Below are 15,983 nucleotides of genomic sequence, written 5' to 3' on the forward strand. Positions count from 1 at the left end.
TGATGTACTCATCCACAAGTCAATATTGAATAGGCCTATTATATGGGTCGGGATTTTATTATTCAGAGATGTTGTCACCCTGCAAAGCGGGTTTGTGGTTTTTTGAATGGGGCTGGTGGGGGTTATTTGCATTCTCAGCCTAGCTAGTATGGAGACCTTTTGATTAATTTGTTATATCAGCATTATTTATAACCGCTGGAGGGATCCAGGAATGTAGGCAGTTCACAGATACCCACATTTATAGGGGAGCACACTACAGGTGACCACATACTTATTAGCTCTTCTCTTGGGCAGTTGGCCATTTTTTCTAGGGTTCTACCACTGGTAGTTAGTGATCATAACCCTTTAGTTCATTCTCTCCCAATGCCAGCTAATTGCTCTTTACCCCCCTACTAAGGTCTCACAAAATGCTCCTAGCACACCATAGGCATGAAATGGACAGGAATAATCCTGAGTGTATTTTTTGGCAGCTTTGACCCAAATATCTAATGAGTTTGAAATATGCCTGGTCCCCGATGTAGGGGATTACATTTTGCTTCCAGCTTTGAGGAGAGCATTGTGGCTCCTAACTTTCTCCTGGTTCACCGCAAAAATAAGGGCAACTTCCTAGACAGAGATGGTTCAATTATGATTGCACTCAGTTCTAAAGAATACTGAGGACTGCCCTGCATCAGGCTCTGAGAAATTATACTCTTGTCAAGCAACTACAGAAACAGTATAATGATTCCTTGACTACGTGCATTCCCTCAACTAAGGCATAGTTGAGGGAAACGTCATGGTCTAACTTGGATCAGGCTGCAGAAACCAACAATTCCTCATTGTTTTGGAGGACCATAAATACTCCTTTTTGGAAGACCATTCGTGGCACCGTCTTATCTTTTGTCTTCCTTGCAGGCTTGGATTGATGACTTTGAGTTTTTTTTGGGCCCAGTACATATTAGGTAATTGACTCCTTCCTTACTGGTTTCCCCTAAATTTAAAGAGAACCCTTCTAATTAATTTCTGATATTTACACTGGATGAAGTTCTAGATGCATTGGGTAAGTGTGCAAAAGGAAAAGCCCCTGGACCCGGTGAGGTTCCAGTGGATGCATTCATAGGTCCGGGTGAACTGTGGGCCCCAATATACACACGCATTTTCAACTCAGCAGCTAGGTGTAATTTTCCTTCCTCCTGGACTAAGTCCGTTACAGTACCTATATTTTAGAAAGGTGATAAAGCAGATGCAAAATGCTAACGCCTCATTTCCATCACAGCTTGCTCTGCAAAATTCCTGGGGATGGTTGTTTTAAACAGATAAGAGGGCTAGGCAACTGCTTTTTCTATTTTGTCTAAGGCTCAGTGAGGATTCAGGAAGGGACTAAGGATGGTGGAACAATGCCTAAACTGTGAACTTCTGATTGGGAAGTACCCAAAAGCCAAGGCGGGATATCGCCACTTGTGCTTAGCAGATCTCTCTAGCTCACTTGACCCAGTAGACCACTCATACTCTTAGCACATACTGCTGTCCTATGGGGCCCCCATAGAGATCGTTAACCTCCTTGCACACTTATAAGAGAACTTTTCAGCAAAATTACAGTTCGGCCCCATGACCCAATGGGGAGTTAACACCCTCTTTTAGAATTAGCTGAGTCAACCGTTAGGGATGTGTATTGGTTCCCTTTTTATTTTATTTATTTATAAACGGAGTCGGTGACACTTAACGGCCATTGCAAGCCAATGCTCCAATGGTTGCTGGCCGCCTGGTACTTGTACTTCTCTATCTGTACTTCTCTATGCAGATGACTTAGTACTTATTAAAGGACCGCATTCATACTCCAGAAATTAATGGATCCCTTTGCAGATTTTATGGCCTCCTGGAAAAAAATAATTAATCCAAAACCTTTATAATGAGTTGTGGGGAACATCCAAGAATGTAGGATCTTTCTATTTTGAGGAGACTTAGATAGCAAAGGTTAAGTCCTTTTGTTATTTGGGTATGTTGTTTACTTCTAAGGACTCTTGGACAGATGATATAATCAATTCTAGGCTGCAGTAGAAAGGTTTTAGATTCTCCTGTAATTTGGTCACTCATCCCATGAAAGAGATGGTCATAATTTAAAGGCGAAGGCTGTTTCCATGGCAACCTATGGTGGAGGTGTGTGGGGTTACATGAACACTAGACCTCTGCAGATCAAGGAAAATATGTTTCTAAAGTGTTTGCTGTGTACCCAACCCATGGCACTGGCTACCATACTGCACAGAGAAGTAGGTTTGGACCACTTGGATGATATTCTGACAGTTAAACCTATATCCTTGTCAGGTCCAATATGGATCAAACCAGAAATCGAATTAACAAAGACAATCAGACAAGACTGTATTATTCTGGATCATACCCTACAAAACCATGGTTGTCTTTTATTGACAAAACACTCAAAACAGTATTAGGTATTTCAAGACTTGTAGATCTGACCACAATTTTAACACTGTAGAAGGCAGCAATAAAGGCAATTATGCTTGATGCATGGAAAAGAGCAGTGGGTGATGAGAAGAAAGAGACAGTTGTAACACACATAGCACATAGACTACTTCTAGTCCTTCAACCCTATATTTCTTGGGTGATAACTTATCAGCGTTGTTAAGTCTTGACTAGACTAGGTTGAACAATTTACATCAGCTGGTAGCGTACCCTAAAGTAAGTCAATGGGTTTCAAGTACAGCCTCTTCCCCATGCGATGGAGCCTCCAACCCATACACTGTACACTTAATGATTTTCTGTCAGTTTAATACGAGCCTAAGGAAACAATTTTTAAAAACAATTTGTATTGCACAAAACGTTAGAGATTTTAAAGCTGCTATGAGTTTTTTGTACAGCTTGGAGTCCCTAGTTATCTGTTTTAACATGGCTGAATTTATTTGCACAGCAATTTGCTTAAGAAGAGAACATTTCAAGGAGGGGACTGTATGTGTGTGAAGACATTTGTGTAAGATTACAGCATTAGACCTATTATATGTAATGGATTATTAATGCTTATTTTATTTGTGAGTATTTTAAACATATGGTTGGTATTGTTTTATCATGTGCTTCTATGGTCTAGTTGATAGTGCCAAAATAAAGCTTTGAAACTGTGCTGTGCTTAACCCTCTGATAGTGTGGCACAAAGTAGTCAGGCCTAACCTAGAGGCAAAGTGTAAAGTAGTTATGCAGCACACCAACAGTAATAAAATGAAAACACAACACAAGAAAAATCCAAAGCCAATTTAGAAAAAGACATCACATTTTAATAATTAATACATAAACATATATCATAATGACAACAATTCCAATCAGTAGAACAAGAGACATGTTATTTCAGAGTTTTAGGTAAGTATAGCACCTAAAAGCAGAAAAAGCTACTCTCTGACATCTGGTTGTGCTAGACCTGTGGAAAATACCAACTTCAGGCCAACTGTGATTGAGAGTGGGCCGCATGCAAGGAGCAGGTAGTCCTGTTGGAAACTTCACCTTCTCAAAGTCTTAGAGTCCAGTTGATGGTGGAGGAGGCTGCAAGGAGCAGGGAGAGTGCCACTGATAGTTGTCACTGTTGTGCGGAGAGCAGACTGGGTGGTGTGAGACATCATTGCTGTAGCGTGAAGAGCCGGTCAGAGCTAGAGCTTTGTGTTGCAGTCACCTTAGACTGCTGCCATAGCGCGGAGTGCTTGTCTTGAGTTGCCGGTCGTCACAGTAGTACAAAGTGCATGTCTCATGGAGCTTTGCATTGATGGTCGTCACAGGTGGCAAAGTCTCCATGTGAAGGGACCTGTTCACTGTTTAAGAAAATCCCAAAATTCAGAATTACACTTTTTCTTCTTTGGAGGAGCTCAAACTGATTGAAGCCTAGGATCCAGGACCTGAGTGGCAAATCTTGGGGATCAGGAACTCAATTCAGCAGTGGCCAGCAGAGCTCAGGAAGGTCCAGTTAAAGGTCCAGTTACAGGTACAGTGCAGCAGGTCAGAGCTGCAGAGAGGCCACTTCAGCTTATGTCTCTGCAGTTCACACAGCAGGTCAGCCAGCTGACCCTTGGAGTCACTCAGGTTATCCAGGGATAAAAGCAAGCAGGTCTACAGGTACTTCTTGTTCTATATTCACTTCTGGTTTGGGACAGTTCTTCCTCTGTCAATGCTCCAAACTGCATGGGGTGACAAAAGGCAGGCAGGTTTGATGCCAGAACCCTTTGTAAGCTTGAGGCAAAGTGCTTTGAAACGTGAGTCTGCAAGGGTGGCCTTGTCCACATTTAAGCCCATGTCATGGGGCTAAGGTGTGAACAAAAGAGCCATTTGCACTTATGTGACCCAGGACACTATCAGAAGGCAGAAATGGTTAGGACAAGAAAATGCCAATTTCAGAATCCAGTTATGCTATTGAAGAGTATTTAAAACTACAATTCATTTGAGTGTAAATAGCATATTTGTTCCCTTTCTAATGCTAGAACATATTAAATGTAATAAGGAAGCCCAGTGTTAGACAATGGAAGAGAGGCCTTACAAAAGTGAAGAGGTGACTGTAGAAGTATTTCTCTGTGTGAGATTTTGTATGTTATCATATTAAGCTAGATATTACTTATATCTCTTCCTGTACTTCTTTTCATTATAGGCATCCTTTGTGGTTGCCATTTACTACCTTTCTTAAAAACATTGAGAATATAGTTTCTGTACAGTATGTACTCTATCTGAAAACTTTCAACCACCATGAATACTAACCTCTCAGTCTTCCCTATTTTTACAAGTAATTTTTGCTGTATATTGCCATTGGATTATTTTATCATAATGTCTCCTGGTCAACTATGATTCATTTATAATTTGTGAGAATTTTAGTTCCCTTACATATGAAATGCTTCTAATACACATCCCTTGTTTTTTCTCTCCCCTCACCTTCATCTCCCCTTTTCCATCTGAAATCTCTAAAAGGCTATTCTTTTTTCATATATAATCTTACTTATGTAACAGTTTATGTATCATTGTGGACTTATCACATTGTTTCTTGTTTGCACTTATTGAACTAAAGCTTTTAAAAATTAGGAGTTTTTCACTGCCAGGACATGTAAAACATAAGCCCACATGTCCTTTTAAAATACAATGCACGCTGCCCTTTACGCTTTTAGGTCATACTGTAGGAATTAGTTAATCGTCTTTAAACTACGGTTTAGATTTGGCAAAAGGTTTATTTTGCCACATTGAAATGGCAGTGTAAAATATCACTGCATGGTTCAGTGGCTGGCCTGAGACGTTTTAAAATGCTACTTTAGTGGATACAAGCCCACTAGTAGCATTTAATTTTCAGGCCTTGGGTGCATGTAGTTCCATATACTAGGAACTTAAAAGTATATTAAATTTACCAATCAGGTAGGTGCCAATTGTACCATGTTTTAGGCAGAGAGAACAAGCACTTTACCAATGGGTAGCAGAGAAAAACTCCATAGAGTTCTAATGCCAACAAAAACGGTTCAGCAGCAGAAAGCAAAAAGCTGTGGTTAACCCTTCAAAAAGGGCCAGGGCCAGGTTCAACAATGACAAATCTTAATTGTATTATGTTTTTATTTACGTCTGTCATTGGAATGATGATGACCTTAATCACTACTATCAGCCCCAGTATTACTGCTGCATTATCATTATTAATGCTTTTCTTGAAATACCTTATTTGAAACCAACGTTATTGACTTGCAAGTCATTCAGAGTGCTTTTGCATGTAAAACACTTAAAGGTTAGCTTATTTGACCAGTGGTTAAATTGTGATATGGTTACCAGAGGCCACTATTAATTCTTATTTGAGGGGACCAACACTCTTTGCCACCTTCTGTCCTGTCCATGCCTCTATCTGAACCAAAGAGAGAGATTAGTCCTTCCTTTGCTGCTGGCACCCATAGAACTACCACAGCAAATTCAATGATCCATCACCATTTAAGTGAGCATTGGCAGCCCATCTCCCGTTTCCCTAAACCACAGTGAAAATTTCCCACCAGATAAGTTGATGAGAGCTGCTAGCAAAGGTTGTTGCAGTATGTAAGTGGCACTGGTGTTGCAAGTAAACCCCATCTCCCAATTCTGAGTACAAATTGATCTTTGTCAGTTAATGCAGAGTCATGTGGCTCCATTGGCCCAATTTAACATTAATCATGTTAGTTGACGTCAAGTTAGGAATAAGGGAAGCAAGAGCAGGTACACAATCTTGCATTTTCAATTCCGTTGTGCACTTGTAGACTGTTAACGTGCGAGTATTTTACACTTTAAGACGTTTTCTCTACAAGATATTGTTTTGTGTGTGTTCAACTTTTGTTTCGACCAGTAGATAAAATCTGTACGACATACACGTTGGCAACTTGATAATATTATGTCCTTGGAATCATATTCACACATGCCCAGTGAAGAAAATGTTTTATATATCAAGGGGGAATGTTGTGTCATGTGCTTTTTGTGCTAGAATTAAATGGTTTACTGGTGATCCTTTTCCTGCAGTTTTAAGTTACCCTGCAGCTTCTGATGTCTGAGGATAACAGGAGCGCTATTTTGAATGAATCGGGCAGAAACATTGTCTTTATCCTTGAGAAAGGAATAACTCATTTGGGAATGACAATTCATGATAGTTAAGTGAATTTCATATGTAATATGTGTAATTAAAGAATGCTTCATCATTTGAGCGTTCTTTGTTAATTATAAACATGATTCCAGGGTAAAGATCGGTCATAGTGATTAAAGACAGATTGATATATCGCTAAAGGCGAAGTATTGCAAATGTTCAATTACAAAATATGTCGGTTATAAATGCTGTCCTCTTTGCTTTGTAATGTATGATGGGATGCTTGTATTAATGCATAATAAACTATTTGCTAGCCCTTATATGGAAAATATATGTACATCTCTCTTGCTATTCCGTTTTTTCAGCGTATTTGTAGGAAAGTGTAGTCTTGACCGTGTGGGGGTGTTGGCCTTCTGCCATGCAACAGAAATATCATATGTTATCAAAACCAGAGTCAATGAGTGAGCATGGAAAGCTATCCAGGTGGCAAGGGTTTGAGAGGGGGAATGTGGGGGAGCGCTGCAAGGGGTGGGATGAGGGTAGTATGAATTTTCACAGTGTGATTAGTAATACTGAATTTGATCTTCAAAAGTATGTGTGTGTCCGTTAGAGACATTTTGTATTGTACGTTTATAAACTATCACTCAAAATATTGAGGATTTTACATAAAAGTGTGTACCATAAAAGTACCATCTCCTTGCTCCTCCAAGATTTCAAACATGTACAAATTCCCAATTGGCAACCCTAACTTTGATGCACAGGAACGTGTGCTACCTCTTTCTTTTTCAATATAAAATGATCAGCAGCAAAAAAGGGAACATGGCAGATTTATTTTAGGAATGTTGTATTTGACCTATATATTTTAATTAAAGACATCTGTAGTTTAAAGAGCAGTGATTAACAAATCAAATGAATCAAGGAATGTGATAAATCATTAGCATTTCTACCCATATAATGCCCTAGTTTTGCTATACAGCTGCTTACTGGACTAAGGAATAGAGATGATCATGAATGTGCTAGAGTGCCCATGGAGGTCTAACCACCTTCGGAAACTACAAGCACTCGGGTGAGACACCATAACAAATTCTCACCCTCAGAGTTCGGCCAAACCTTTGGACTTGGTCAAACCAATGACATTATGCCATAAACAATATTAAACACAATGAACAATACACTAAATCAGACTCCAAACCGAATAAAGTTTCAAAGCTTTATTACAATCCCAAAATCAATTTCACATAAATGGTGTGCTAAATTAAGTTTTAAACATACATGAAAACCCCAGGCTGACCGAATCACCTGTAATGATTCATCCTACTAAACATCAATACTGTGAGGTACTCCAAAAGAATAAGATAGATTTGCAACAGTACAATATGAACATTATTATGAGATTTCAAAGCAGATGATGGTGACATCAGTAAATCATCAAAACACAGATTTAGCCATTCAGTTTCAGAGCTGGGCCATTCCTAACCCTAACAACAACTGAGACTTGCTTTCTGGGAATGGACCAACACATGCGGACAAAGGCAAAAAAATAAAAGAAGGCAGAAATAATTTGGAAAACATCTAACTAAAAAACCTCACTATAATAAATATGCTGGTGTAAGTTACTAAAATAAAAAGGAAGCAAGAAACCACATTTAATTGTATCCCTCCTCATGGAACAGCAGGCAGCGATGTTTCATCGAGCAGAGCAAAACCACAGCCAGCACCAACTCCAGGAACCACAGATTCATCATCCACAGCAAACAAGACATGAGCACACAAGTCAACACTGTCACAACATCCTGCTTCCACACTGTAAAGATGCTGAAGAAGATCTTCAAATGGCTCCCAAACAACACAGAAAAACTGCTGCTCACACCCTAGTTACCAGCAAGTTAGATTAAGGGAACACCCTCTATGCCAGGATCACCAAGCAACTCACCACAAGACTACAAACCATTCAGAACTTGACTCATCCCCACACACAGAAATAACATCACACCACACCTCAGTTAGCTTTACTGCTCATATCAAACTTCTCTCACACATATTAAAGGCACTACACAACTTAAGTCCCACTTACTTATGTCCTTCCATCAACTACACTGCTGCATAAGACTCCTACTTGCAAACATCCCAAACATAAACAGCAGGAGGATGAGCATTCTCCTACATTGCTCCTAAAAAATGGAACCACCTCCCACTCCACAGTAGATCCTTCTCCCCTTTTCTTAAATTCTGCTAGAAGGTGAAGACCTGGCTTTCCAATTAACCAACCCTAGCCAAGGCAGGGCTAGCGCACATACCTGCTCAGCACCAGGCTATCCTTGTGGATAATAGCACACTTTAGAAATACATGTAACATAAAGTATGTAGGACACACAAATCCATACCGTACAGTAGCCATGTAAACCATAACTGGTACACCAACTGCAATGCGTATTATTTTGAAATTTACACCAATAGGTAAGGACAACTGACAGCACTACATCATAAAAACATACTTAAATAAAGCTATGATATTCTACCCATATTTGTCTTCTTGGTAATCTTAATGGTAACATCATATGTCACCTGTTAGGTCATTTACCTCATTTGTGATGAGATCTCCCACATTGTGGGTGAAGGTATGTGCAGGCCAGTTGGAAATTTGAATTATTCTTGTGAAATCTGATAATTTTGCATTGCGTCTATTATGTGAGATTTGATAAATTACACCATTATGCCAATTAGTGTAATTACGCACCATCCACAGGAAAAGCTAACCACAAATGCGCCAATTGAGGTAACAATTTATCACAAATGAATGGGAACAGTCGGCAGACAAAGCTTATCAGCAAAGAGCTGCACATCTCTTGTTGGACGCCCTATTCTGACGCTTCTGTAGTCCAGTACTGTGATCAGCCTGCTTCACTCACACGCACAGGGGGCGAAAGGCTGAATCGAACCACACCTCCCAGGCACACCGGAGGGAGGAGGCGGCCTATGATGCTCTGCAGTGCCCGAAGGTGCCTTAACTTGATACGTACTTTCCACTGCGCGCAACACTCTGCTCTTGGCCACAGGGGCCAAAGGTCTGAATCGGACCACACCTCTGAGGTACACCGGCTGGAGGAGGCCGCCTACAGTGCTCTGCAGTGGCGTAAGGTGCATAAACTTGACACGCACTTTCTGCTGCGCGCAACACTCTGCTCCTGGCCACAGGGGATGACGGGCTGAATCGGACCACACCTCCCAGGGACACCGGCTGGAGGAGGCCGCCTACAATGCTCTACAGCGCCCAAAGGCGCATAAACTTGACACGTGCTCTCCGCTGAGCAGAACGCGCATGGGTGCGTACCCGTGGGAGGAGCGGGCTCGCCTGTGCCTGTTCACAGCCAGGTGTGGCTGGGCTGGGCCCACCCTCTTGGTTTTAGGACCCATTAAGATTTGAATAGGCTGTTTATGAAATGGCAAATGATTATAAGGGCTGCAGAACAAGTAAGCAAGACATTTAAATGTAATATTATCTTTTTTCCTATATTTGATGCTCACCCCTTTATAATTCCAATTGATTTATTGAAGTGGGTCTTAACACATACTTCCAAAGTATGGGTAAGCGGAAACCCACAGCCCAAAAGGCAGGTATTGAACCATACCGCTCTACAATTGACTCCTTTTTGGTATGGGCGGTGGGAGTTATATCAAAGAAAATTGATCCTGCCGAAAGGTGTCTGTCTCTGGGGGTAGCTGGTTTAAGAGAAGGCACAGCGGGACCTCCAAGACCAATAGACCTGGTAACTGATACTACTTACACTCTAGAACTGGAGGACATAAGGAACGGTGATGATCATACTCGGAGCAAGGATATAGTTACCACTACCCCCATATCTGTTAATCACTCACCCGTCGTTAAAAGGAGGAAAAGATGTAGAAAGGGGGCTGAAAGCAAACTAGGTCCTATCATGTCAGCTAATTCTGAACCCACTTATTGGAATAATGTTACCTCTGTTTTTAATAATCTATTAAAACCACTTAGAGACAAACTGGATAAACTTGAAGGGGAATTGGAGAAAATAATGGCCATGTGTCAGAAACGTTCTAAGCCCCTGATGGCCCCTATTCCCCAATCAATTGTTGCACAAATTGAGCCAGATCCTTTAGTTATACAGCAGGATATAGAGCCTATAGGTGATATTGGTTTAGCTCCAAATATTAGGAAGAGGCATATACTATAGAAGAACGAAGGGTGGCCATTGGCGATGGCCAAATTAGTGGACAGCACACAATAATAAGTAAGAAGCTGCACGGCCAGACACTGGGCGGCCCAAGATCCACTATAAACCCAAAAGCACCCAGTATACCCCAGTCCTGTTACATTATGAAGCCAACCTGCACTACACCTGCCTCGTTGCAACTGAGGGAGGATCCCCCAACTGTTAATATACCACCTGAGTGCTGCCCATATGTAATTATCATGGTCAATGTTCCTTCTTTATGACTAGGTCAGAGTGAACCCCAAGGAACCCTGAAGAATCGCTTTGGCTGGTCCAAAACAACTTATTTACATTAGATAATGCCCACCAGATTATTTTAACTCGAAGAGTAACCTGGGTGGGTCCCTTAGAGAAAGAGTGTGGGGGAGATTGTATAGTCATTTTAGGAGCCCTAGCCTTGTGAGGGACATTCTACCCAGGACCAAATTCCACCCACACCATGTTAATACTCCATCATTTCTCCCGTTGGGTGCATTTTATTGACATTGACAACCCGTACAATCGGGGTACCCCCAGTACAACACTACTCCAAACCAACTAATTTTTTTTTTACCAAAGCTACCCAGTGCCATTATAATAGATATCAGGCCCTGAATACACTCTCAGATAATGATTGACAAAGATGCAGTGGACATGCAGATAGTTTAAAGAGGGGGCCCAATATGGTGGGGAACATTAGAAAGATAATGTCTACTGACCTTGGCATTGTCCTTATAGAGACCCAGAAGACTGAAGGATCAGACCCTGAGGCCTGTATTAATAACCCCCACAGGGAATTAGTAGGACATTTTTTAAGTACCAACAGCAAAATAGAAGCAAGGGATAATGATAGAGAGTCTAGTGGAAATATTAAAGAACGCCATAACTTTACTACATGGAATGCCCAAGGTCCACGTAGTAAGTTTGAGACAGAGGAGTGGGTTAATATTATCAACAACCTTGACCTGGTATGTATTCATGAAACTTGGTGTGTTTCCCCGGTGCATATTCTAGGATTTACCTCACACTTCTTGCCAGCTACTCGTTCCCCTTCTGGAGGGCTAAGGGTGGGCTCCAAGTACTTATTTCAAATAAACTCCCTATAGCTGTTAAATCCTGGGAGACTCCAAACTTTCAATTGTTGTGGCTGAAGTATGCGAGTATGATCAATGTGGTATTAATGAACTACTATAATATTGTTTTCGACTTTACCCGCTGCAGAGTAGTTCATGCATTAGACCAGAATCTACAAAATTCTTACGCTTTATCCAGTCCAATTTTTTAATTTTGTCAGCTGGTGATTTTAATATCCATCATGTTCCCTACCTATATCCAGAACATGTGGGCTAACAAGTCAAGAGGGGATAGGGTATGACCATTTTTATCATAATGATTATGGAGAGGCGCTCAATATGATTTTGTCAAAATATGATCTGATTTTATTGGAATGTAAACGCAGTATTAATGGGGTGTTAATACCTTCTTTTAGAGGCATTAACTCTTCATCAGTAATTGATCATTTGGTAGTGTCATCATTTGCTAAAAACGTATGTGATACCCCTTGTATTGCCCAGTCATTACTGAGCCATCATGATCCAAGCATCCTCACAACAATATTTTGGGGCCCCAAGGAAGAGTTTCATATTACTGCGAACCAGGCAGAGGTACACAGAACAAATGGGGTAAGACTGAAATGGAAAGACATAGACCCGGCAGATCTTTTACAGAAGATTGTACAAGGGTGCTCGTTTGAAATTGAATACTGTTTACAAGAGGAAATAGAACCCCCACATTTGCTCAGTAGTTTTAGTACAGTTATGTCATACACTAAGAGTCTTCTGACTTATTACCCTCAATATAGTCAGACCACGAAGAATAAAGGGTGGTTTGACCTTCTTGCACTAAAGCTAGGGCGGGAGCTTAAACTAGCCCTTCATATATCACCTAGAAACGCAGTAGTAATCAGGTTGCTGCGGGAAAAATGTAGGGAAGCTTTGGAGCGAAGAAAGAAGGAGCTGAGGGAAGAGGCATGGACAAATCTAGCATTGGCAATGGATACAAATAATACTAAGTTGCTCTGAGAAACAGTAAACACCCCTTTATTGACTAATTGGGCACCTTCTGAGCTGGGCACCTTAGTGTATCCTGTGCAGCATGGGTGGACAACCTTTCAGAGATCTTTAGGACAAGGAGCGGGCTAGAAGACATACCCAGGCAATTGCAGTTGGGGTATCCCAATCATTTGCACATGTGTCCAGGCACCATTATGGTTCTCCTTATATATTAATGGAGTCGATAAATTCCTGCAGGAAATCCAGGCGGACCCCCCCCATGTGGCAGGGCGTCCAATACCCGTATTACTCTATGCTGATGATGTTGTCTTGATTTCTAGGACTCCAATGGGGCTCCAAAAACTAATGGATGGTCTAGAACAATTTGTGACCTCAAATGGTATGGTTATTAACAAATCTAAAACCATCACTATGACCTGTGGCCAAAGGGTAAAGAAATGCAGGAGTTTTTATATTCACAATACGGAGATTACTACTGTAAAGTCATTCAGCTACCTGGGTGTTTTGTTCTCTAGCAATGGGCAATGGAAACAACATATTCATTCCGGAAAGGTTAAATTAAGAAGGAATTCAGGTGCCATTTTTAGATTTGCTAGCAAACTAGGGATTCACCCCATCTCTACTATGATAAACATTTATAGGGCCAGAGCATTATCCACGTTAAGGTATGGAGCCAGCATTTGGGGGTACACAAAAAGCACCCCTTTTGAATTAGAGGAAAACTGTTGTTTAAAACCTTTGTTATGGTTACCGACCTCAGCATCTAATTGGAATGTACTCCAAGAGGTGGGCCTCCATTTTTTTGGAGGACCTGTTGCAGGTCAGCCCTTTGCTCCTATGGCATAGTATTTGGTCCAAGGAGGAAACTGCATTTACTAAGAAAATGATTTTAGATAGTTTAAAATCGGATAATGTTATGCGTATACCATAGATCGCCTTCATTGACTCCTCTTTCAGATCTGTATTCAATATAAATTATTTTGTACGTTTTATGATCATCTTAGAGTTTTTTTTATCTCAAACCCCTTTTTAAACAAAATAGTCTAAGGACCTATCTGGTGGCGCTGGAATTTTTGTTAAGACTTGACAATACACATGTATGTTACAGGGTGGCATTATATTTTTTAAATGACATACAAGTTAGGTAATGTCTGTTTTTTAGCCCTGTTGAAACCGGATAGGTGCAATAAATCATTTTATTACTGTTTCATGATGATAATTATTGTGAATTTTGGGGGATTAGTATTAATGTTATTATATTTTATATATGTATGTTTTATTTATTATGATTAGCTAGTACTTGTATTATGAATTTTGATTTGAGTATGTTGAATATGTATTTATATTTTCTATGTGTTTTTATGGCTATTTTGTATTCGCCGAATAACGTTGATGACTGAATGGGAACAATAGAACACAAGCATCTGTTGTTCACTGTTATTTGCTTTTTTACACTAATGTTTTTAATCAAAACATGTGATCACATCAAAAATTGACTCAAGGACTGATTTTGCTGTAAAATATAGGACTAAATGATGTACTAGCATTTTGTGTACCTAGGCATAATTGATGACGTTTTGTGTAACTACGTCCCAACAAATTATTCAAATTATGCACACTCCTAATCGTGGGCATGGTATTTGGGGTGACCTTTAAGATTTGCATGGCAGTACTGAGTTAGGGTTTGCAGAGCTAACCCTAACAGAGGATATCCCTCACCTTTTGTTCTGTAGCCATTTTAGCTATAATTTTATACACATTATTTTAGCATACTAGGCCTGTCGCTTTGCTCTTTAACCTAGATATATTTTATTTGGCTTTGTTTTATTAATTCAACATCAGCCACATTTGCAGCCTTGTTTTATTTTTTCTATCTAGCTTTTCTTCGCCTTGGTCAGCACTACGTTCTTAAACAAGACATTTCTTTCCCTCTGTGCTTTTCTCAAGGCTGCAGTAAGATAGATTGCCAGCCAAAGTGGTACGCTTTGTCTCCAATGTTCACAGAAACACTCTTACGTGGGGATCCTGTCTTGCAACATCAGCTGTTTTATTATAAAAACACTACTTTGACCCATGTACGTTAGAGGGAGATACCAGCCAGATGACCACAACGGTATGCTGATTGCTTCCCTGCAGCTGCTTATGTAGACTACAGGCCTCCTGCTCAGGTATGAGGGATGAGGTCTTCCCAAGGGTAACCTGAATATGCTGTGCTCTAACATACCTTAGGTAGGAATTATCCTTAAAAACTTTAGTGACAACATGGTAGCGTTATTCTTGTGTTTTTCTGTCCTTGTCACAATTTTAATCCTATTGTGCTTCATTGTCCTGGTTATTGCAATATATGCCTTGTTATCTAAGATGCAGTTACTTCAATAAAACCTTATTGAACTATACTCTGCCTCTGATTGTCCTTGCATATGTGAGATTAATGTAACTGAGAGAAACGGATGAGAGCAGAGTGACCACGATTCCCCTGAGGAGTCATTTATGTCATGCGCTCGGTTGCCCCAATCATCCCTGCTCTTGGGTGGAGATGAGGCCCTGCTAGTTAGATGGAACAAAACCCGGATTAGGCCAACAGGTGTCACATGGTGCTGGATCAGACTCAGTCCCCCACAGTACAAGTGATTCTGCCGCCCAAATCTAGTAGTCTCATCAGGATAATGAGAGCCTACGTGACATGGCACTGCCAGCGTTTGGTCAGGCACAAATGTTCGGGTCCTGGTATTGAGGTTTTTCCTCCTCAGCTAAGCAGGGAGTACCTAACTAACGTTGTAGGTTGTACAAGCTTGAACCCTAAAAGGATGAACCCGATTTGGTGTGCTTATCTCTGAACACAATTTACCATTCATCATGGCAAACCTGCAACGGGTAGTAATTGCGGTCAGTATGCGACCACCCCTTACTGCACATTTATTGAGACAGGGTGTCCAGTTACATTTGTTGTTGAGGCTCATGCAGCTTATAGAACAGAAATGTTCTATTCTTGGGTCACATTTCCAGCAGCCGATGGGAACACAAAATGCATTTCACAACTATACACCTGCAAAGATACCTGCACAATATAGAACATATGCATATCTAGAAATACCTCTATCTTATCAAGACCATAATAATTGGCTTGATGGTGCTCTACCACATACAGTCCTA

This window comes from Pleurodeles waltl, chromosome 1_2 (assembly GCF_031143425.1).
Source record: "Pleurodeles waltl isolate 20211129_DDA chromosome 1_2, aPleWal1.hap1.20221129, whole genome shotgun sequence".
Lineage (NCBI taxonomy): Eukaryota > Metazoa > Chordata > Amphibia > Caudata > Salamandridae > Pleurodeles > Pleurodeles waltl.